The sequence below is a fragment of the Myotis daubentonii genome, chromosome 2 (assembly GCF_963259705.1).
Source record: "Myotis daubentonii chromosome 2, mMyoDau2.1, whole genome shotgun sequence".
In the NCBI taxonomy this organism is placed as follows: Eukaryota; Metazoa; Chordata; class Mammalia; order Chiroptera; family Vespertilionidae; genus Myotis; species Myotis daubentonii.
Genome location: NC_081841.1, coordinates 86,938,527 through 86,960,522, shown reverse-complemented (window position 1 = coordinate 86,960,522; position 21,996 = coordinate 86,938,527). Strand labels below are relative to the sequence as shown.

Here is a 21,996-nt window from a genome sequence, read left to right as displayed (position 1 = left end):
ATAGTCCTAGAAGTGGGATCATTGGGTCAAATGGGAGTTCCATTTTTAACTTTTTGAGGAAATTCCATACTGTTCTTCACAGTGGCTGCACCAGTCTGCATTCCCACCAGCAGTGCATGAGTGTTCCTTTTTCTCCACATCCTCGCTAGCACTTGCTGTTTATTGATTTGTTCATGATAGCCATTCTGACATGTGTGAGATGGTGTCTCATTGTTGTTTTGATTTGCATCTCTCTGATGATTAGTGACTTTGAGCATGTTTTCATATGTTTCTGGGCCTTCTTTATGTCCTCTTTTGAAAAGTGTCTATTTAGATCCTTTGCCTATTTTTTGATTGGATCATTTATCTTCCTTTTGTTAAGTTGTATGAGTTCTCTGTGTAGCCTATTTATTTTCTTGCTTATATTTTCTTCTCATTAGAAAGTAGAGAACTGTCTCTTTTCTAGAACATAGAGCACTGCCTTTCACACAATAGGTCATGAAAATAATTCTTGATGAATTTTCAGATGTGATATTTGCAAAATATGTTGGTATCTTAATAGAAAATTTAATTGACTAGATCAGAAAATTTTACATCAGCGAATAATTAGAATAATTAGTTAGAATGGATATGGAGATTCTGGACTAAAGGGTATTAAATGTCTACCTTAAAATAAAGGCCATTCCTCAAACTTACCTAGAATACACACACACACACACACACACACACACACACACACACATATAAAAAGCCAGTGACCATAACACTGTAACGACCAGACAACTGGTCGCTATGATGCCCACTGTGGCCAGTGAACCCAGCCCCTCCTCCTGGCCTGCCCCACCCCTGATCAGCCTCTCCCACCCCGATTGAGGGTGGGGTGGCTGGCCAACCCCCCCATGACCCTTTGCCCAGGCCACCCCGCTCCCCAGCAGGGACCCCCACCCCATGGGGGCATGGCCAGCCAGGTCAGCCTCAACCCCCAGCTGGGAACCCCCCACCCGGATCCAAGGACCCCATCAGGGCAGGCCAGGCCTAGGGACCTTACCCATGCATGAATTTCATGCATTGGGCCTCTAGTATATATATATAATAGAATAGAAAATATATGTATATGTTATTTAGAAGATATATAGTCATATTTATGTGGAGAGTGAGATTATTCATATTCTCTGGAAAAGAAATTTTGAAGTGATTCTTACATTGAAAATATTATCTGAACAGCATTTGCACTCTGTCAAGCACTTGGTGGTATATTTCTGATTAATTTTAAATAACAACCTTCTACTCAAACAGGCAAAATGTATCCCCTAATCCTCTCCCCAAAACTGCACACACACACACATGAGTACACTCTAAGGATTGGGATGATTCTCAGAGGAAAAAAATACTGGTACTAAGGCTATAATGAAATCTGCAGTTACCATGGCTACCTTCAATCAAAGTCTATATGTATAGGCATTTCTAAATCTAGCTAAAAACGTGTAATGATGCTAATTAGGCATAGTATTTAGATTAATAATTAAGTCCAGTTGTGATTTCATTATTACAATAAAAATTTACCGCTATAAATCAAGTGAAGTCTTAGTTTTCACCTGTGTTAGGCAGAATTCTAAGATGGCCTCTAAAATTCCTACCTCTTGATGTATATCTACACTAATAAAAGAGAAAAATGGTAATTGGCGTACGACGATACCCTTTTCATTGGCTAATCAGGGCTATATGCAAATTAACTGCCAACTATGATTGGCAGTTAACTGCCAACTAAGATTGGCAGTTAACTGCCAACAAGATGGCGGTTAATTTGCATATGTAGGCACAATGCAGGGAGGCGAAAGGGAAAGCAGGAAGAAGCCCCCTGCCACTGACAGTGATCGGAAACCCAGGGGGGAGCTAAGAACTGGGGGGCAGGGCAAAGGCGGGGCCGCCTTTGCCCTGCCCCCCAGCCATGATCGGAGAATCAGGTGCCTTTTCCACTCTGGCCAGTGATAGCAGGAAGTAGGGGTGGAGCCAGTGATGGGAGCTGGGCACGGTCGAAGCTGGCAGTCCCGGGAGCTAGGGGTCCCTTGCCTGGGCCTAAAGCGGAGCCCACAATCGCGGAGCCGCTGCAGCTGCGGGTCCCCGCTGCCCGGGCCGGACGCCTAGGCCAGAGGTGTTAGGCCTGGGCATGGGCGGAGTCTGCAACCGCGGGGAGCTTGGGGTCCCCTGCCCAGGCCTGACACCTCTGCCGGAGGCCTCAGGCCTGGTCAAGGGGCCGATCCGGTGATTGGTGATCGGAGGGTGATGAGGGTCAACTCCTCTGGCCAAGGCATCAGGCCTGGGTGGGGGGCGGAGCCGGGGATTGGGGGGATATGATGGTCCCCTTGCCCAGGCCTGAAGCCTGGGTCAGAGGTGTCAGGCTTGGGCGGGGGGTGGAGCAAGCAATCAGAGGGAGATGGGGGTCCCCTGCCCAGGCATGATTCCTGGGCCAGAGGCCTCAGGCCTGGGCAGGGGCCAGAGCCAGTGATCAGGCGGAGATGGGGGTCCCCTGTCCAAGCCTGACACCTCTGGCGGAGGCGTCAGGCCTGGGAAAGGGGCCGATCAGGTGATCGGAGGGTGATGGGGGTCTACGCCTCTGGCTGAGGCATCAGGCCTGGGCAAGGGGCAGAGCCAGCAATTGGAGGGGTCTGGGGGTCCCCTGCCCAGGCATGATGCCTGGGCCAGAGGCATCAGGCCTGGGCTGGGGGCAGAACCAGTGATGGGGGGAAATGAGGGTCCCCTGCCCAGGCCTGACACCTCTGTCAGAGGCGTCAGGCCTGGGCAAGGGGCCGATCCTGCTATTGGAGGGTGATGGGGGTCAACGCCTGAGGGCTCCCAGTATGTGAGAGGGGGCAGGCTGGGCTGAGGGACACTCCCCCCCCCACACACACCCAGTGCACGAATTTCGTGCACCGGGCCCCTAGTACTCTATAATCCCCATGTTGCCTGTGAGACTGTGAATATGATGGACTTCACTCTTGTGATTAGGTTGTGTTATACAGCAAAAGTGACAGAATTTTGCAAGTGGAGTGAAGGTTCCACATTAGTTGACTTTGAGTTATGCAAAAAAGAGATTATACTGGATGGGTTGGACCTAACCTGTGGGTGGTTCTGAATGCAGGTGCCCATGACATGAACATGTCCCAATTCCACACCAAATGCTTCCGGAACAAGGTATTACACAATATGAATCAGTTTAATTTCATGGTACCAGTGAAAGAAATCCTTCCAGCAAAGTGAAGAATTCCTTATGATTTAATAACTCCTTCCTAATTTTGATTTTTAAAATTCATATTTTAATACGTAACATGACCTGTAAACAGAGTTCTCTTGTCCTCCAGTGCCCTTCACACAGTAAAGCCTCAATAAACCGTATGTGATAAGAAAAAGATGGCACAGCTCCAGAGACCCAGGGCTTACAACATTGTGAGCTAGGCCACAATTGATTAGATAATTATAAAGATAATCATGAATTTTTTTGTTTTGGAAAGGCAAATGTTTTGATGGCAAGATTTTTGAAACTGTTCAGCTGATATATTCACTTTTTTGTATAAGAGACAGCAGGAGGTGGATATAATGCTAACCATTAAGATGTGTTATGCTTAAAAGGAACATTAATTCTATTGTTTCTGGTTTAAAAGCAAACTATATCCAATCCAATGCCCTGTAATGCCTGCATTCATGAAGTACTTTATTGCCTTCTAGTCATCCCTTCCAAACCACCCCCCCATCCTGCCTCAGTTGGTCATCGTTAAGAAGGGGCTCATTTCCTTTCATTTTATGTGTGTTTCTTTTCTGGTTCCTAATTATTTTACTGCATTAGTCAAAGCTGTTAGCAAAGTAGCTCCAAGAACAGACTTAATGAGAGTGACAGATTTTGACTTTTCATATAAAATTATAAACCTGTGTCCATGGAAACAGAGGGGAAAGCAAAACCTGAGATTCCCTTCCTTTATATCTTGCTGTGTGGCACTGTGAAAAATAACCACAGTGAAAATAGCTGAGAACAATCACATGTTGCAGCAAATCCAATATCCTAGGTGTCAGGAAGGCACAGTTCCACATCCTAGGGACTTTTCTCTATTACTCAGGAGGTGCACTCGGACATGGTTCAGCCACTATAAATCTCCATGTAATTCTAATCCTATATAATAAAAGGGTACTATGAAAATTGATTGAACGATGGAACACCCAGTCGCTATGACACACACTGACCACCAGGGAGCAGATGCTCAATGCAGGAGCTGCCCCCTGGTGGTCAGTGTGCTCCCACAGGGGGAGCGCTGCTCAGCCAGAAGCCTGCGGGGAGCAGGCCTAAGCTGGCAGTCGGACATCCCCCGAGGGCTCCCGGACTGCAAGAGGGCACAGGCCGGGCTGAGGGACCCCCATGAGTGCACTCATTTCATGCACCGGGCCTCTAGTCAATTATAACTTGAAAACATTAGAATGTTACTTTTTAATGAATATTTGTTTGGGTAGAATTACTGTGACAGCTTTGAAATGATATAAATTTATCTGCGAATACTTTCTTGTTTGTTTATTTATTTGGATATTGCTGTGATGACTGTGAAAATTTGCCATTGACTCCTCTGTCAAGAGAACCTTCTGTGGAGAGCATAGCTGATGGAGACCCTCAGCCACCCTCTCTGAGAATCCACCACAGTGACCACATTTTAGATGGCTGCCCCTAGCCAATGGCTGCATGGCAGTACAATCTGGGACCTTTCTAATGATAATTTGGCTGAAGGTTTCATAGAATGCCCTGCAGGATGCCATTCTTCCTATCCATGGCTCCTTTCTTTCTTTTTAAAAAATTAAACCTTTATTGTTGAAAGTGTTACATATGTCCCTTTTTTCCTCCATTGACCCTTCTAGTCTGCCCCCCTCGCCCACCTCAGGCCCTCACCACCCTATTGTCTATGTCCATGGGTTGTGCATATATGAATACAAGTTCTTTGGTTGATTGCTTCCCACCCACCCACCTCCTCCTTCCCTCTGAGATTCAACAGTCTATTCCATGCTTCAATGTCTCTGGCTCTTTTTTGTTCATCAGTTTTTTGTTCATTAGATTTCACATATGAATAAGATCATGTGATACTTGTTTTTCTCTGGCTGGCTTATTTCAGTTAGCATAATACTCTCCAAGTCCCTCTATGCTGTCTCAAATGGTAAGATATCCTTCTATTTTACTGCTGCATCATATTCCATGGTGTAAATGTACCACAGCTTTTTATCCACTCATCTACTGATGGGCACTTGGGCTGTTTCTAGATCTTAGCTATAGTAAATTGTGCTGCTATGAACGTAGAGGTACATACATTCTTTCTGACTGGTGTTTTGGGTTTCTTAGGAAATATTCCTTGATGTGGGATCACTGGGTCAAATGGCAATTCCATTTTTAATTTTTTTGCATAAACTCCATATTGTTTTCCATAATGGCTGCATCAATCTGCATTCCCACCAGCAGTGTACTAGGGTTCCCTTTTCTCCACATCCTTGCCAGCATTTGTCATTTGTTGATTTGTTGATGGTAGCCATTCTGACAGGTGTGAGGTGATGCGTCATTGTCATTTTAATTTGCATCTCTCTGAGGATCAGTGATTTGAGCACTTTTTCATATGTCTTTTGGTCATCTCTATGTCCGCTTTGGGGAAGTGTCTATTTAGGTCCATTGCCCCATTTTTCAATTGGATTGTTTGTTTTCCTTTTGTTAAATTGTATGAGTTCCTTATATATTTTGGATATTAAACCTTTATCGGATGTATCATTGCCAAAAATGTTCTCCAATACAATGGGTTCCCTTTACATTTTGTTGATGGTTTCTTTTGCTGTGCAGAAGCTTCTTATTTTGATGTAGTCCCATTTGTTGATTTTCTCCTTAGTTTCCTTTGCCCTAGGAGATATATCTGCAAACATATTGCTACGAGAGATGTCTAAGATTTTGCTGCCTATGGTTTATCCTAGAATTTTTATGGTTCCACAACTTACATTTAAGTCTTTTACCCATTTTGAGTTTATTAGTATGTATGGTGTAAGTTGATGGTCTTGTTTCATTTTTTTTTGCATGTATCTGTCCGATTTTCCCAACACCATTTATTGAAGAGACTGTGTTGACTCCATTGTATGTTCCTGCCTCCTTTGTTAAATATTTTAATGGATCATATGGTGTGGGTCAATTTCTGGGGTCTCTGTTCTGTCCCATTGATCTATATGACTGTTCTTGTGCCAGTATCAGGCTGTTTTGATTACAGTGGCTTTGTAGTATAACTTGATATCGGGTATTGTGATCTTCTTTCTCAAGATTGCTGCAGCCATTTGGGATCTTCTTTGGTTCCATGTAACTTTTTGGAGTATTTGTTCTAGGTCTGGGAAATATGCTATTGGCATTTTAATAGAGATTGCACCAAATCTGTAGATTACTTTGGGTAGTATGGACACTTTAATGACGTTAATTCTACCAATCCATGAACATGGTATATTCTTCCACTTGTTTGTATCTCTCTCTCTCTCTCTCTCTCTCTCTCTCTCTCTCTCTCTCTTACTTGTGGATAAAGTGCCAATTTTATGTACAAATAAGTAAATTTTACAATCTGCTTTGAAACAGCAGAGCTGATGTCTTCCAATGGCCATGTGGTAGGAACTTAATGCTCAACCTGCTGATCAGACTGCCCGTGTCCCCACAGAGCTCTGCTGAGTGGCATGGTGAGGCCATGGACACCTGCGTGCTAGCAACAGCCAGACCCCGGGCAGGAGTTTCCAAAGACTCAGCGGAGCTTGTCTATGCTTCCCTTCTAGTTCAGACCTTAACAAACAGGGCTCTTGCTGGGGTAGCTACAGTTTTAAAGATGCCATTGACGAATGTTCAGGGTGTAGCTAGTTGATAAGACTTAAAGTTGCTCATTTTTCTTTTGAGAAGGAAAAAATATCAGGAAATAAGAGCAGGCGTTCAGTTCATTTAGAAGCCAGCATCCAGGGTAAAAGAGTTCTCTGTCGGACTTGGCATCACTTCCATCACTTCCACTCTCTCCTTAAAGAAGTTCGTCTTCCTTTCTCGTGATATATTCCACATGAAGTCAAATGGACTCTCTACTTGGAAAACCTTGCTAAAACCCAGCTCCAGCATGAGTCTGTCAGTCATGAATTCAATGTAACCCTTCATCAGAGTGCAATTCATCCCAATGAAATTCACTGGCAAGGCCTCTGTGAGGAACTCCTGCTCTATCCCAACAGCGTTGGTGATGATCTCTTTCACCCTCTGCTCTGCAGGTTTGTGCAGCAGGTGTTTGAACATCAGGCAGGCAAAGTCTCAGTGCAAACCCTCATCTCTGCTACTCAGTTGGAGAATGAGGCCAGGCACCAGGTCTCATTTCTTGAGCCAGAATATCGGCGCAAAAGAAGAGTCCTTCCACTGCGGCAAACGCTACAACACGTTCTCCATAGGCGGCCTCTTTGTCCCTGATCCAACTCAAGGCCCAGCCAGGCTGCTTTCTTGGCACAAGGCATCGTCTCCATGGTGTTTAAGAGGAACTCCCTTTCCTCGGCATCTTTAATGTCAGTGTCAATGAGGAGACTTTACATTTCAGAAGAGATGTTTTCCATGGCAATTTGGAAGCTGTAGAAACAGCAGCCTTCGGTGATCTGAACTTCTTGGCTAAACCGCTCCACCAAGTTTTCATTGGTGATGCCATGGCTGGCGACTAAGAAGGCCAGCACCTGCGAAATGAAGTGCCTCTCCCTGGCCCCAGGGCTGCCCAATGCTGCCGGTCCTGGGAAAGGGCCACCTCCTCAGCTGTCCAGAAGGAAGCTCGGCTTTCTTATCCATTTGCCAGAGGTCATGGAATTCCATGGGAAAGGTGACAAAGCACGGGGTTTTCTCTCGGCAGCGGTTCATCCTACACGCCCCGGGCAGGGACCTGAGCTTTCGGCTTGGCCGGCTCCTGGCGGCCTTGCTGGCCAGCACTCGGGTGCCACTGAAACTGGGGGCATGTTCTCCTTGTCTGCTGGCCTGGCTGAGCCCATCCAGGGGCGAGAGCTGCAGCTGCTGCGGCCTGGGAGGGGAGCGGGCAGAGAGCCCGCGGGCGGCTGTGGCTGTGGAGGCGGCTGCCTGAGGCACAGGTGTGGCTGAGCTGGGATCCAGGGACTTCCTCTGTCCCTTTTTACAATGTCCTGTAGTTTTCCGAGGACAGGTTTTTACCTCCTTGGTTAAGTTTACTCCTACGTATCTTCATTTGTTTTTTGTTGCAATGGAAAACGGGATTGTTTTAGTTTCTCTTTCTGTGAGTTCATTATTTATTGGTGTATAATAATGCCATGGATTTCTGGGTGTTAATTTTGTATCCTGCTACATTGCTGAATTTCTTCATTAAATTTAGTAGTTTTTTGGTGGAGTCGTCAGGTTTTCTATGTACAATATCATGCCATCTGCAAATACTGCGAGTTTTACTCCCTCCTTTCCAATTTGGGTGCCTTTTATTTCTTCTTCTTGTCTGATTGCTGTGGCTAGGACTTCCAGTACTATGTTGAACAGGAGTGGTGAAAGTGGGCATCCCCATCTTGTTCCTGTTCTTAGGGGAAATGGTTTTAGTTTTTGCCCACTGAGTATGATGTTGGCTGAAGGTTTGTCATATATGGCCTTTATTATGTTGAGGTATGATCCCTCTATTCCCATTTGGCTGAGAGTTTTTAGCAAAAATGGGTGTTGGATTTTGTCAAATGCTTTTTCTGCATCTATTGATATGGTCATGTGGTTTTTATTTTTCGCTTGTTTATGTGATGTATCACGTTTATTGATTTGCAAACATTGTACCAGCCTTGCAGCCCTGGAATAAATCACACTTGGTCATGCTGTATGATCTTTTTAATATATTGCTGGATCTGATTTGCTAATATGCTGTTGAGGATTTTAGCATTTATGTTCATCAGGTATATTGGCCTGAAGTTCTCTTTCTTTGTAGTGTCTTTATCTGATTTTGGATCTAGAATAATTCTGGCCTCATAAAAAGAGCTTGGAAGCATGCCCTGCTCTGGGATTTTTTGGAATTGTTTGAGGAGGATAGGTGTTAGTTATTCTTTGAAGTTTTGGCAAAACTCCTCTGTGAAGCCGCCTGGACCAAGACTTTTGTTTGCTGGGAGTTTTTTGATTACTGCTTCTATTCCTTGGGAGCCTCTTTTTGGCCACTTCTGCTCCCTCCTCTCTCTCTCTCTTTTTTTAAAAGATATTTTTATTTATTTCAGAGGGGAAGGAAGAATGAGAGAAACATCAATGATGAGAGAGAATCATTGATCTGCTGCCTCCTGCACACCACATACTGTGGATTGACCCCATAACCAGGGCATGTGCCCTGACTGGGAATTGAAGTATGACCTGGATCATGATTCCTGGATCGACACTCAATCACTGAGCCACACTGGCCAGGCTCCCTCCTCTTTATGTTTCACCAGTTCCCCCACAATTTCCTGCATGTCTAATCACATCATGTTGTCTGCTTCTCAGAGAACTCCAGCTGGCACAACTGTCTTTTTCTAGAAAAAATATGAAGTGGTTTACACAGATACCAGCAATATAATGAAAGATTTAAAATAGGCATAAAAAATTAGGAAAAGGGAAAACAAAGTTAAGAAAGCAGAATGGGTCTCAAAGGGAGTTAGTTTACAGAATGAACATTATATGTGGGTCATATATTTGGCCCCAAGAATAAGGTATATTGGAAAATGGAAATTGGAAGCATATCAATAAAATTATTGTTGTTTTACAGTTTAGAATAATAATGAATAACCTAGAAAATCCAGGGGAAAACAAAATTTTATTGCCATCAAAGCAATTTTGACCATTTCTGTGTTAATGACTTATAGGACTGGTCTGAATATAGCTAGGTCATGGTAATTTTAAGACATCAATTCCATTTGGCCCTGGCTATCAAGGCAGATATTGTGCAAATGTAGAATGTATTTCATAGCAGACTTTCTTTTTACATATTTTTTCTTAGGTAAATATTATTATTAGTTGGTATATATCTTAAATTTTAGGATGCAGGACAGTAGTGGGAAGAAATTAAAATTGCTTGTGGATCTTTCACAATATAACCCTCATGCTACTTTTATTCAAGAATGTGTTAGTACCAGCAGGCCCACTGTATCCTCCTGGGCTTTCTATATATATCAAAATGATATGCGTCATCTTAATCCAATCTCAGACTGAAATCCATATGTGAACAATAATAAAGTACATTCAATAGTCATAAAAATAAATTACAAATTAATTTTTCTTATACAGAATATTGTATTCTATTTTGATGACTAACATTTCATATTGTAGAAAAGTAATTTTCTGTCAGAAAAGGACTTGGTATTAGAGTAGACAAGTGATGGCAAACCTATGACACACGTGTCAGAGGTGACACATGAACTCATTTTTTTGGTTGATTTTTCTTTGTTAAATGGCATTTAAATATATAAAATAAATATCAAAAATATAAGTCTTTGTTTTACTATGGTTGCAAATATCAAAAAATTTCTATATGTGACACGGCACCAGAGTTAAGTTAGGGTTTTGCAAAATGCTGACACGCAGAGCTCAAAAGGTTCGCCATCACTGGAGTAGACACTAAGTTGAATGTAAGTCATCATTGCAGTTTTATTAAAAAATGTCACAATGACATTGGGATTTATGAATATACTAGAGGCCTGGTGCATGAATTCGTGCACTGGTGGGGTCCTTCAGCTTGGCCTGTTCCTCTCACAATCAGGGCCTCTTAGGGGATGCCAGGCTGCCAGTTTTGGCCTGATCCCCATAGGCTGAGATCCCTGATCCCCCAAACCGGCAGTCTGACATCCCTTGAGGAATGTAGTAGTGGGGCCGGGTGCCGCACCACTTCTGCTCATTCTGGCCCCACTGTGCCTGCCACTGCTGCTTGGTAGCACTCCACTGCAGAGGCGGGAGAGGCTTGTGCCATTGTCACAGCTGTGCTTTCCAGCTGTGAGCCTGACATCTGGCACCCATCAGTCAGCTGAGCGGTACTCCTGCTGTGGGAGTGCACTGACCACCAGGGGCAGCTCCTGCATTGAGCGCCTGCCCCCTGGTGGTCAGTGTGCATCATAGTGGCTGGTTGTTTGGTCATTCAGTTGTTTGGTTGCTTAGGCTTTTATATATATACTAGTGCACTCGTGGGTCCCTCAGCCCGGCCTATGCCCTCTTGCAGTGTGGGACCCCTCAGAGGATGTCCACCCCAGTGGGGACCCTTACGCCATGAAGGCTTGGCCAGCCTGGGTGAGGGGCTGATGGCTGTTTTCAGGCTGGCCACACCCCCTTTAGGGTGGGGGGTCCCCACTGGGGTGCCTGACCAGTCTGGGTAAGGGGCTGAGTGCCGTTTTCAGGCTGGCCAAGCCCCCTGGCGATGTAAGCTCCCAGCCTCTCCTTTCTTTCTTTCTTTTTTTTATTCTGGGATTTATTTACCTTCTATAATTGAAACTTTGTTGCCTTTAGCGGAGGTCTGCAGAAAGCTTGGCTTCCTCCATTGCCAGGGGCAACCCACTCCTGCTCGCTCCAGCTGTGGCCATAGCTGGCTGAAAGCAGGTATCTGGGGTTTGCTTACCTTCTATAATTGAAACTTTGTTGCTTTGAGTGGAGCTCAGAACCAACTGCGGCAGGCGGGGAAGCTTGGATTCCTCCATCACTGGAGCAAGCAAGCCTCCTGCTCGCTCTAGTTTAGCTCCATGGCTGCTGGCCGCCATCTTGGTTGGGTTAATTTGCATATAGTCGCTCTGATTGGCTGGTGGGTGTGACTTAAGGGGTAGTGAAGGTACGGTCAATTTGCATGTTTGTCTCTTATTAGTGTAGATATATACTAGAGGCCCAGGGCATGAAATTTGTGCATGAGGGGGGGGTCCCCTCAGCCCAGCTTGCACCCTCTCAAATCTGGGACATCCCTCTCACAATCCGGGACAGCTGAAGCTGACTCCTAACTGCTCACCTGCCTGCCTGTCTGGTTGCTCTCAAGTGCCACCCTTGCCAGCCTGGTCGCCTCACACAGCCTGCTGTTCGGTTGTTCATCCAGTTGTTTTGTCGTGTCGGCCCCTGGCTTTTTATATATTAGGGGAACCCTGAATAGATAGAATAACACTACAATGCTGTATAATAGAAGGCAGGAAGCAGAATAATAGTGGCAAACACAGGTATCTGGAGTTAATTAATGTTAGCAATCATTTTTATTTCACCATCCTCACTTTTATCTATCAACCATTATCCTTTCAACCTTTTTTTAGAGGAACACAATTCAGGAAATTTTAGTCAATTACTTTGAGCCAGAAGAGTGTCAGACTCAATCTACAGTTATTACTGTTGTCCCTCTAATACTTATTATAGTATAGCTATGGTGATTGCTTTTTCTATTGTATCTCCATTTTAAAATAATTACCCCATTACTATATGAAATCTTGACTTTTTATCATCAAACACAGTTCCAAGGTTGACTTTGGAAGTCTACTGATATTATATAATGATTTGAATTACATTCAATGTTAGGCATATCATTCAGATGATAGGTCATATCTAAGTTTAGAATTTAGGAGCTGTTTAGCAGAGAAACAAAGATTATTAAAATCCCAGGGTTTAAAGATCTGTAAGAAAGGGATATAAAGAGCATTTTTCCTATTTTAGAGAAACCAGAATCCAACTAATATGGCTTTAAAAAAATCAAAGTATAATTTACATGTAGTATTATGTACAGATCTTAAGTTATATGAATTTTTAGAGAGTGAACATGCCCAGGTAAAACATCCAGTTCAAGATACACTGCATTACTAATAACCCAGAAACTTCCTTCATACCCTGACATTACATCATTAAGTCATCCCCCCAAAATAATCATTACTCTGACATTTTATCTCTTCATATACTATTTTATTTTTTCCAGCTTTTGAAACATCACTCTCTATAGTACTTACTCTTTTTAATTTTCTGGTTGCTGTAATTTAACATTGTAGTTGTAATATTCACCGTTGTTATGTGCAGCAATACTTCCTTTCAGTATTTATTCAGTATTCTATTGGATGATTTAGTCATTCAATGAGAGAATTGAGCTATTGCCAGCTTTCAGATATTATAAACAATGCTGCTATTAGCATTCTTCTACATGTCTTTTGGTGTACATATATTTATATTTCTCTTGAGTGTTGTATAGGTACATGAGGAAAATTCTTGGTCATACATTATGCATAGGCTCAGCTTTAATTTTCCAAAGTGGTTGTACCAACTTGCATGACGACCAGAACTGTGTGGCATTCCATTTGCTCCATATGCTTGTAAACTGGTGGTACTGTTACTTGTTTACTCTCTGCTCAGTTCTAATACATACCTTTTTTTAAAATCACTTGCCATATTCATTAAACACAGTCTTTTGAGATTCATGAAGATTTAGAGATAGAAAAAAGAGAGAAGAAATATTTAAAAGATTATGAAGGTAAGAGATAAGGAAAGAAGGGAAGGATGGTTATGTGAGTGAACTATGAAGAGAATTCTGAAGCATTTTGATCACCCAGGGAAAAAACAAAGTAAAATTCAATTTATTCAGACTAAAATTTCTTTCCCCAGTTTTAAGCTCTGATTTCATGGGTTATAAAGTTATGATGATGATGGGGGAAAGATAAGTAAAATATAAACAGGAAGCTAATATAGAAAAGAAATCAATAGAGTCTCTCTTAAGACCTAAACATCATTGAAAGGGTCCAGAAGGCAAGTAGTAAGTTATGACATATTTTTTAGTCTATATTCTTATATATCTTCACTGTCTGCTACTTCCATCTAATGCATATTCCCAATGTCTTCATGAAATATTATTGCTATTAAAACATTGGAGATGGAAGAGAAAATAAGGTGATATCTGATTCCGTCCTCTTCCTTCCTTTGCTCTTTCCTTCATATTTCCTTCAACTTTACCTGACACATCTTATCCCTGGGGCATGAAGTAAGGATGACAGAAGTGGTTTGCCATCCCACAAAATGTCAGAGTCCCTCATATGAGGTGACAAGCCATCCCGGGAAGATAAGTACTATTGACTTATAATGGAGGAGGGGTGACACTAGATATCTTCTGGGGAAATGACTTTTTGTTGTTGATTCTAAACTTTTAGTTTTGAAGAGAAAAAAATTCTAGTTTCATGGTTTTATGCAGTAAACCCCTAAAGGATGAAAATGTCTACATACTTAACATTTATTGTTTACCTGGGTAATTCTGTTTAGTAATGCTAGCTTCAGGGAAAACTGATTGGGACAGAGAAAGACCATTGGACACAGGTGTCTCAGGAACTGTACATAGGATCCATGTCTCTTTGGGCTTCTTACTAGTTCTGCCCCTCCCCGCTACTAGCCATCTGGAAGAAGGGAATAGGCGTCAAGTTAAATTTGGAGACTTATGAGGTATAGGACGCATAGTTGTTCTATTCATTTGAATTGAAAAATTGATCCAGTTCTGGGGACTTTCCAGGAAGCATTGAACTTCTGGGTTGAGCTGTGAATTTGGAAATTACTTTATAACATTATTTTCTTTGATTTAACAGGACAAAAGCATTGTCTCAAAACTAGCAAACAGGCAACAGAGCAGTAACCTGTGAATTGCTGTACTTGTCATCTTTTTCTTTCAGTTGAGAATACTGAAGGACTTTAACATAATTTTGTACCTAAATTAGAATTAAGCTGAATGGGTCCAGTAACCTGGAATTTTTTCCAGACAACTTTGTTGGTGCTGTCCTCATTATGGTACCAAGACATTGCCCCTGTTACTATCCTAAATCAGCTGCAATCATGGTTTGTGGACTATAATTCAGGGGAAAGAGAGGCATACTGCCAGAAAGTCATTGATACATCCTTGAAGAGAATGCCAAAGCACAAACCTTTTGCTGTTATTGTAACTTCCTTACTCTCCTGTTTACATGCATTTTTATACTTACATGGTAGTGAGGCTATAGAACACTAGCAATAGTTTTAGTGAGATTTTCACCAAGAGCATTTTTATTCTGCAAAAGCAATAATGTTATAAATGAAACATTATTTTCTTTTTGGCTTCCATGGAGAATTCTTTTGAGTAGTATCAGATATTCTCTTCCCAGTAATTAAGAAAATGTATCTAATCTATGAAAAAATAGATCCACAGCCCAGAGTGGGTTTTAATATTGGCTGAATAAGTTCTTCTTTCTCTTTCTATTTTTTATGACAATGCAGACAACATGGAATATTCTCTACAACTCGTTACCTTCTGCACTCCCACAGCCTAATAGCTAATAGTCTAGCAGAGATTGTGTAGTTTAATCTTTCCTTTGTACAGATGAGGGAATATGTAGTTAAAGATTTGAGTTTGAACCCCACCTGATCTCTCTTTCAAACATCATATTCTATAAGTTCATGAACTTATTTAACTAAAGATGAAGAGACATTGACAGATATTAGGTGCAAGTTATATAAGAGGATACTACTTATTGAGAATGGTTGTAAGAAATCCTTTATTTCATATTTTATGTCTTTTACTATAATGAATTAAGGCTACTTTTCTTTCTGGCTTGCTTGCTTTTTTGTTGTTGTTAATCCTTACCTGAGGATATTTTTTCCATTGAATTTTAAAGAGAGTGGAAGGAAGGGAGGGAGGGAGGGAGCATGGGAAGAAGGGAGAAGAGAGAGAGAGAGAGAGAGAGAGAGAGAGAGAGAGAGAGAGAGAGAGAAAGATAGATGTGAGAGAGACACATCCATTGATCCATTGGTTGGCTCCTGCACACACCTCGACAGGGCTGGGAACTGAACCTGTCACCCTGGTACGTGTCCTTGACCGAGAATCGAACCCACAGTCCTTCAGTGAATGGGCTAATGCTCTAAACACTGAACAACACTGGTCAGGGCTCGGGCCACTTTTCTGAGTGCAAAAAAATATAGAGGTGTGAATGAGAATCAGACCTCAAATGACATATTATTTAATAATGATCTATCTTCATGGCCATCTGGCCACCTATTTACTTATTTAATAAATATGTAGGCTTGGAGGGTAAATAATACAGATATGGTCCCTGCCCTTGAGTGTGACACTTTCGACGAGTGGGGGACACAGATCCAAATATAGACACCTAGATGATGTCCCATCAATTCTAAGGCACACATTTCCCCTATATTTTTTCTTTTTAGTATTTTTAACATCTTTATTGGTGAAAGTATTACAGATGTACCCCCTTTTTCCCCATTGACCCCTTCTAGCCTGTATCCGCTCCCCTATCCCAGGCCTTCACCACGCTATTGTCTGTGTCCATGGGTTATGCATATATGCATATAAATTCTTTGGTTAATCTCTTCCCACTCACCCTCACCTCCTATATTTTAATATATCCAACATCAGGACACATCCTAGAATTAAATGTGTCATAGCTTGATTAAAACTCTTTTCTTTTCTTTGTGATATGTAATATAGAGGTGTGTCTACCAATTGTTGGCATCCTAAGTTCGATGAGATATTGGCTATCTATATATGGTAGGTGATCTGCACAAAAAGGGGGCTGAGAGACTCACTGGGAACTTACTTTGGGTTGGTTGGTGTGGAAAGACCTCTGGACAAAGTGATATTTACGCTTGAGGAAGGAGAAAGACCCGTTTGGGTGAGCAGAGGGCACAGGAGGATCTTAGGAAGGAAGAACAGACTTTAGGAATGCCTGGGAGAGAGCTGGGCCTATTTGAGGAGCAGATGGGAGGCCAATGCTGCTGGAGCGTGGCAAGTAATGTTTTTTTCTGAAAAGCCTGATTCTTCTTGCAAATATTTATTCCGGAAGACCCTTTTCAGACCATTTCCTGTGTGTTTCAGTCCTGTATGAGGGAGCGAGGCTTCCATAGGCTCTGCCGCTGCTTGGGAAAATCAGTCCACATTTGACTTTTAAATTTGTCTAGTTTGTAACCTAAGTGTTGGGAACACGTACAATTGTAATTGAGTTGAATAAAAGTTAAATTTGGCTTTTTCTTTTTTGAATTGTGTAAGAAGGTATTTTTCTCCTATTTTGGCTTTATTCTTCTTTCATATCTTGTCATTTTAAACCAAGTATAATATATCTTTTTAAAGAAAACACTTGAGGGTGAAGGTGTATTGAGGTTATATGGTTTTAATAGAAAATAATTTTGCTTAAAAGTGCACACATGTGAGATAAAATGTTAAAGTATGATAGCTGGGTTGCAGCTTCAACTTTAATGAGCAATACTCTTCTGTATAACAGCAAAAAAATAAAAGGTAACAAATAAAATTAAATATAAGTAAATGTAAATATAAAAAATACTCCAAAGTCTGGAACACAGTTTTCTCTTTTAAGTAGGGAAATATATTTCTCTGAAACCTGATTGATACTTAAATTTGTTAGCAAGTGTTAGTTGCTAACATCTCTACGATAAGTGGCTCTATGTAGTCAAAGAAAGAAACCCTTATTAATGTAGCTTCATTGTACAACATTTTAAAAAAATGTTCTCCAATACAAATGACATACCTTCTTTCTCTATGTGTAATCTAACAATATGTTTATGTCAAGCACATTTAAATAGATGTCTACTAGTAAAATCAAAAGAAAACTGATTTTAATTATCAGATTTAAGGAATACTTTCCCAAAAGAATCACAAAGTATTGCATTACTTCATTGTATTTTTAAAAATGATTCTGATATTTTTACATCACTACCACCACCACCACCACCACCACCACCACCAAAACCTCCAATAAAATAATTGCAAAATATCTTTTCACCATTGACTCATCATTTTTTTTTTCATGACTGTCTTCCAGGCACCTGCTTGTGTTCCAATTTTATTTTATTAGAGGCATTTATTATGGCTTTTCTGAGCCAAGCATCCACATTGAAATCCAGGTGTGTATTTGCATAAAAGCATTTACAGAAAATAAAGACAATCTTATGACAAGTAGGAAGACTGAGATCTTTAATGAAAACAGTGTAGTTTCCAGTTCCTTTTTGCTATTCTCATTAGGTACTCTTTTTTGACATTTTTAGTTTCACCAGGTCGAGTAACGCCATTTTGTAATGCTAATAGCACCAAGTGAAAATCCTCATCTGAGGATATGTTTTCCATTCATCTTTGAAGAGAGAGTGGAAAGAAAGGAGAAGAGGGAAAGAGAAAGAAACATTGATGTGAGAGAGGCACATCGATTATCGATTGATTGCCTCCCCAACATGCACTCTGAGCAGGACCAGGGATCCAACCTGCAACCGAGGTATGTGCCCTTAACCAGGAATTGAACCTGTGACCTTTTGGTCCATGGGCTGACCCTCTAACCACTGAGCAAACTGGCCAGGGCAGCAGTGCAGTTTCTTAAAAGAGTAATTTGCTGCCAAGTTAGATAGAGGTGTGCTCACATCTAACCCAACCTGTTCTGTGCTGAGCCTATGGAGAAGAAATTGTCTCCATCAAGATCCAAGAATATTTAGAAAGTAGATGTAAACCCAGTGCTCCTCAGGAAGTGCGGTGGTTCAGGAAACCTCCTCCATGCTGCTGGGATTTAATCGACCACACATGGCGGAGAATGTGAGGGGAGAGCTCAGCTGCAGACGTTCAGTTCCTCCAAGTGAAAACTCATCCAACTTAAACAGGAAGGAACAACATTTGAATCCTTACAGGATGGAACAAAATCATTCTAATTTCCAAGGTGGAAAAGACTCAGATGGCTTTGTATTTTTCTTGAAGTTTTCATATAGAAGTGGAAAAAGCAGCAAATCAGAGCTAAAAAGACTGCATTTATAGTCAAACAGGGAAAACTTTAAAAACAGAGCTGTGACACTGGAAGGGGGAAAAGGATTCCTGAAATTTTATACATTATATCATGCTTAATTCAAATAGCAATGATGGGTGTGTTTGCTTAGTGTGCAGTAACCACCTAAAACACTCATGTGACATCATAGGCATCCATTCTGGCTGTGCTCTTGGATTAAGAATCAAATTGTTTATTTAACTAATAAGGAGTGATTTTCATTGGGGTGCTATTAGCATTGCAAAATGGCGTTAATAGGCCTGGTGAAACCAAAAACGTTAAAAAAGAGTGCCTAATGAGAACAGCAAAAACAGAGCACCACGTTGGCAAGAAAACTACTGTACAGAAGTAAGGTGCTGCTGGGATGAGGTTTTATAGGTTTAAGGACACCTATTTACTCATATACGCAACATTTTCCCCTTTGGTAGGTGGCACGTGAAGTACAATACCAACATAGGAGCAATGTAATTGCTTTTTAGTCTTGTATATGCCTCGTTTGTGGCCTTGGGCAAGCTACCTTAACTTTTTGAACCTCTGTTTCTTCATTTAAAAAATAGAGAGGCCCTGACAAGTCTGGCTCAGTGGATAGAGCGTCGGCCTGCGGACTCAAGGGTCCTGGGTTCGATTGCGGCCAAGGGCATGTACCTTGGTTGCGGGCACATAACCAGTAGGGAGTGTGCAGGAGGCAGCTGATCGATGTTTCTCTCTCATCGATGTTTCTAACTCTCTATCCCTCTCCCTTCCTCTCTGTGAAAAATCAATAAAATATATTTAAAAAAAAAATAGAGAGGAATCATAATACTTCCCCTTCCCCCACAACACACACTTCTTATGAGAATCAGATTAAAATGATGCCTATCAGCACATGGTAAATGCATCAGCAATACACCAATATCAATTAAGGAATAATTTATCACTATTATTATCAACATCGTGCTAGAAATTTACAGTGCTAGGCAGACATGAGTTGGTCTACAATGCTAGCTGCTATTGCTAAAACAATTGTTTGTTTCTTTCCAGGCCTCAGTGCACTACAGTTCATGTTGGTTTTTCCAAAAGGTAATGACCAAATTATTTAAGTTAGACAACCAAACGTTAGCTTTGAGAATTGATTTTAGCTTATTGTACTCAACATATTTAAGACTGTCAACAGTTTTTTCTTTCAAATGTTTAATGATTAAGGTCAGGAGTTTAAAAAGAGAGATTTTCCTGATAGAGTCTTTCCTTTTTTATCCTCTTGGGAAATATCGCTTTGCCTAAGTGCTTTAATGCTGAAGTTGGCAGAGTTTGCAGGTTGGGAGCAAACAAAGAAAAGTCCCGTCGGAGACAAACAGTATGGAATGAATGCCCGGGAGAACTGTCCTCCCTCCCCAGTCCCAAAGGCCAGATGGCCTCCCGACAAACCCTGGGAGTGTAGGCCGTCTGGGGCAGCAGGGATCAGCTGCGGGAGTAGGAAATTCCCTCTGAAAGACACGTGGGAGACTTGTTGGGTATCCAGAGCAGTGCCAAAACGGTCAGAAATGGGACAAACAGGATGGACTTTGGCCAGGTCTGTACAAATAAACGCGCTCTGCTTCCTAAGGAGTCATCCCCAAGAGTCGCTGATCTGTAGGATTCAGGGCACAGGAAAAGCTACTGGTTCGTTCCCCTGACTTCTGTTGCACACCTTCGGTGTATGAAAAAGCTCTTTGCTGAACGAGTTAATTTCACTGGAGGATTATTGTCCGGTAACTGAGCATGATGGGAAATGCAAAATAGTTTTTGTTTACTATAAAGCCAAAGATGCAGGCTAAGGAGGACATGGTAAAAGGGTCTACCTCCTGCCTTGACCAGTGTGGCTCAGTTGTTTGGGCATCATTGGTGCTCGGAAAGGTTGCCTGGGTTCAGTTCCCAGTGGGGGCACATGTCCAGGTTGGGGGCTCGGTTTCCCTGGTGGGGGGCATGCAGGAAGCTGTGGATGGATATTTCTCTCTCACTTGATGTTTCTCTCTCTCTCTCCCTCTTTCTTCCTCTCTCTCTAAAAATCAATAAACTATTGAAAAAAGATTCTACTTCCTGTCTATTCTCCTGTCTATTCAAAGAGCTTGAATAGAGCATTTACATAACAAAATTTGGAAGGCTCACATGTGTCATTAGCCTTGTTTACAAATAACAAAATGCAAATTAGAAGAAGTTTTATCATATTTGAAAACCTATTAAAATCACAAAAATAGACAACAATGAGAAAACCGTAAAATTCAGTTCTCTCTGGTGAGCAATGTGTCCAGTCTGTAAGCTTTGTTTCCTTTTCAGAAGCAAGTAGGATACAATTTATGAATATACTAAATGTGTTTAGCAGTTTCACATTCAGTCATTGACAGTAACCTGGCTAAACTATCTCAAAAGAATATGAGGGAATGAATTATTATTAAAAATTACAGTTTTGTGAACTTTATTAATACAGTCACCTTAAACTCGGTTTCAACCATGTTTCCCTCATTTTGTTGGAGATTTTTACCTAGGTTAACATAATTTAATCACAATGCAGTCTTGAGTGGTAGACATTATTTTTCCTGTTTCAAACAAGGGAACAAACAAAAGGGTGCTCAAGTTCATTTATTGGCTGATATTTATATAAAAATATATATTTAGTTTAAAAAAGCTGAACACAAGATAGTGTCTGTGCACTTCAAATAATATTACATGGGAATGTATATGAGGACTTTGATAAAGAAGGAAAGACAATTTGAGGAAATAGAAATGATTTATACCTAAATATTTACACAATTTTTATCATAGTCTATTTTTAAAATTCCAAGACCCTCAAGGGAAATGTTATTGGTATGATTAAAAAATATATAAAATACATTACTGCAAGAGAAAATGAGTTTAAAAAGAATTTAAACTCTGAAAACTATTAGTATAATTTAATAATAAAACCAATCGTGCCACAAAAACAGAGACACTGACTAAAACCAACACTTAGGGGGCAAGGGGAATTCAAATTATAACCTCACTGAAAACTGTAAGGAAAGTGGCACCTATCATCCTCTAACAAAGACAGGAACACAATCCTGGAGCATTTCCCTGTGTCAATTAACAGTTAACATGTTATTTGCTCGGTGACATGAAGATGTGGTTCCTAAAGCCCTTTACAAAGACATTGGCTGTGATGAGTGACAGACAGCAAGCCCGGGCAGGCTGGTGAGAGGAAATTCAATTACATGGCTTCTGAATTGTGCATCCTCTGGG

General features: G+C 41.4%; 1 pseudogene; it reads right to left on the bottom strand.

The window, feature by feature from the left end:
- Positions 1 to 6,952: 6,952 nt before the first annotated feature.
- LOC132226606 (ribonucleoside-diphosphate reductase subunit M2-like) overlaps positions 6,953 to 21,996 on the bottom strand; it is a 98,926-nt pseudogene continuing 83,882 nt past the window's right edge.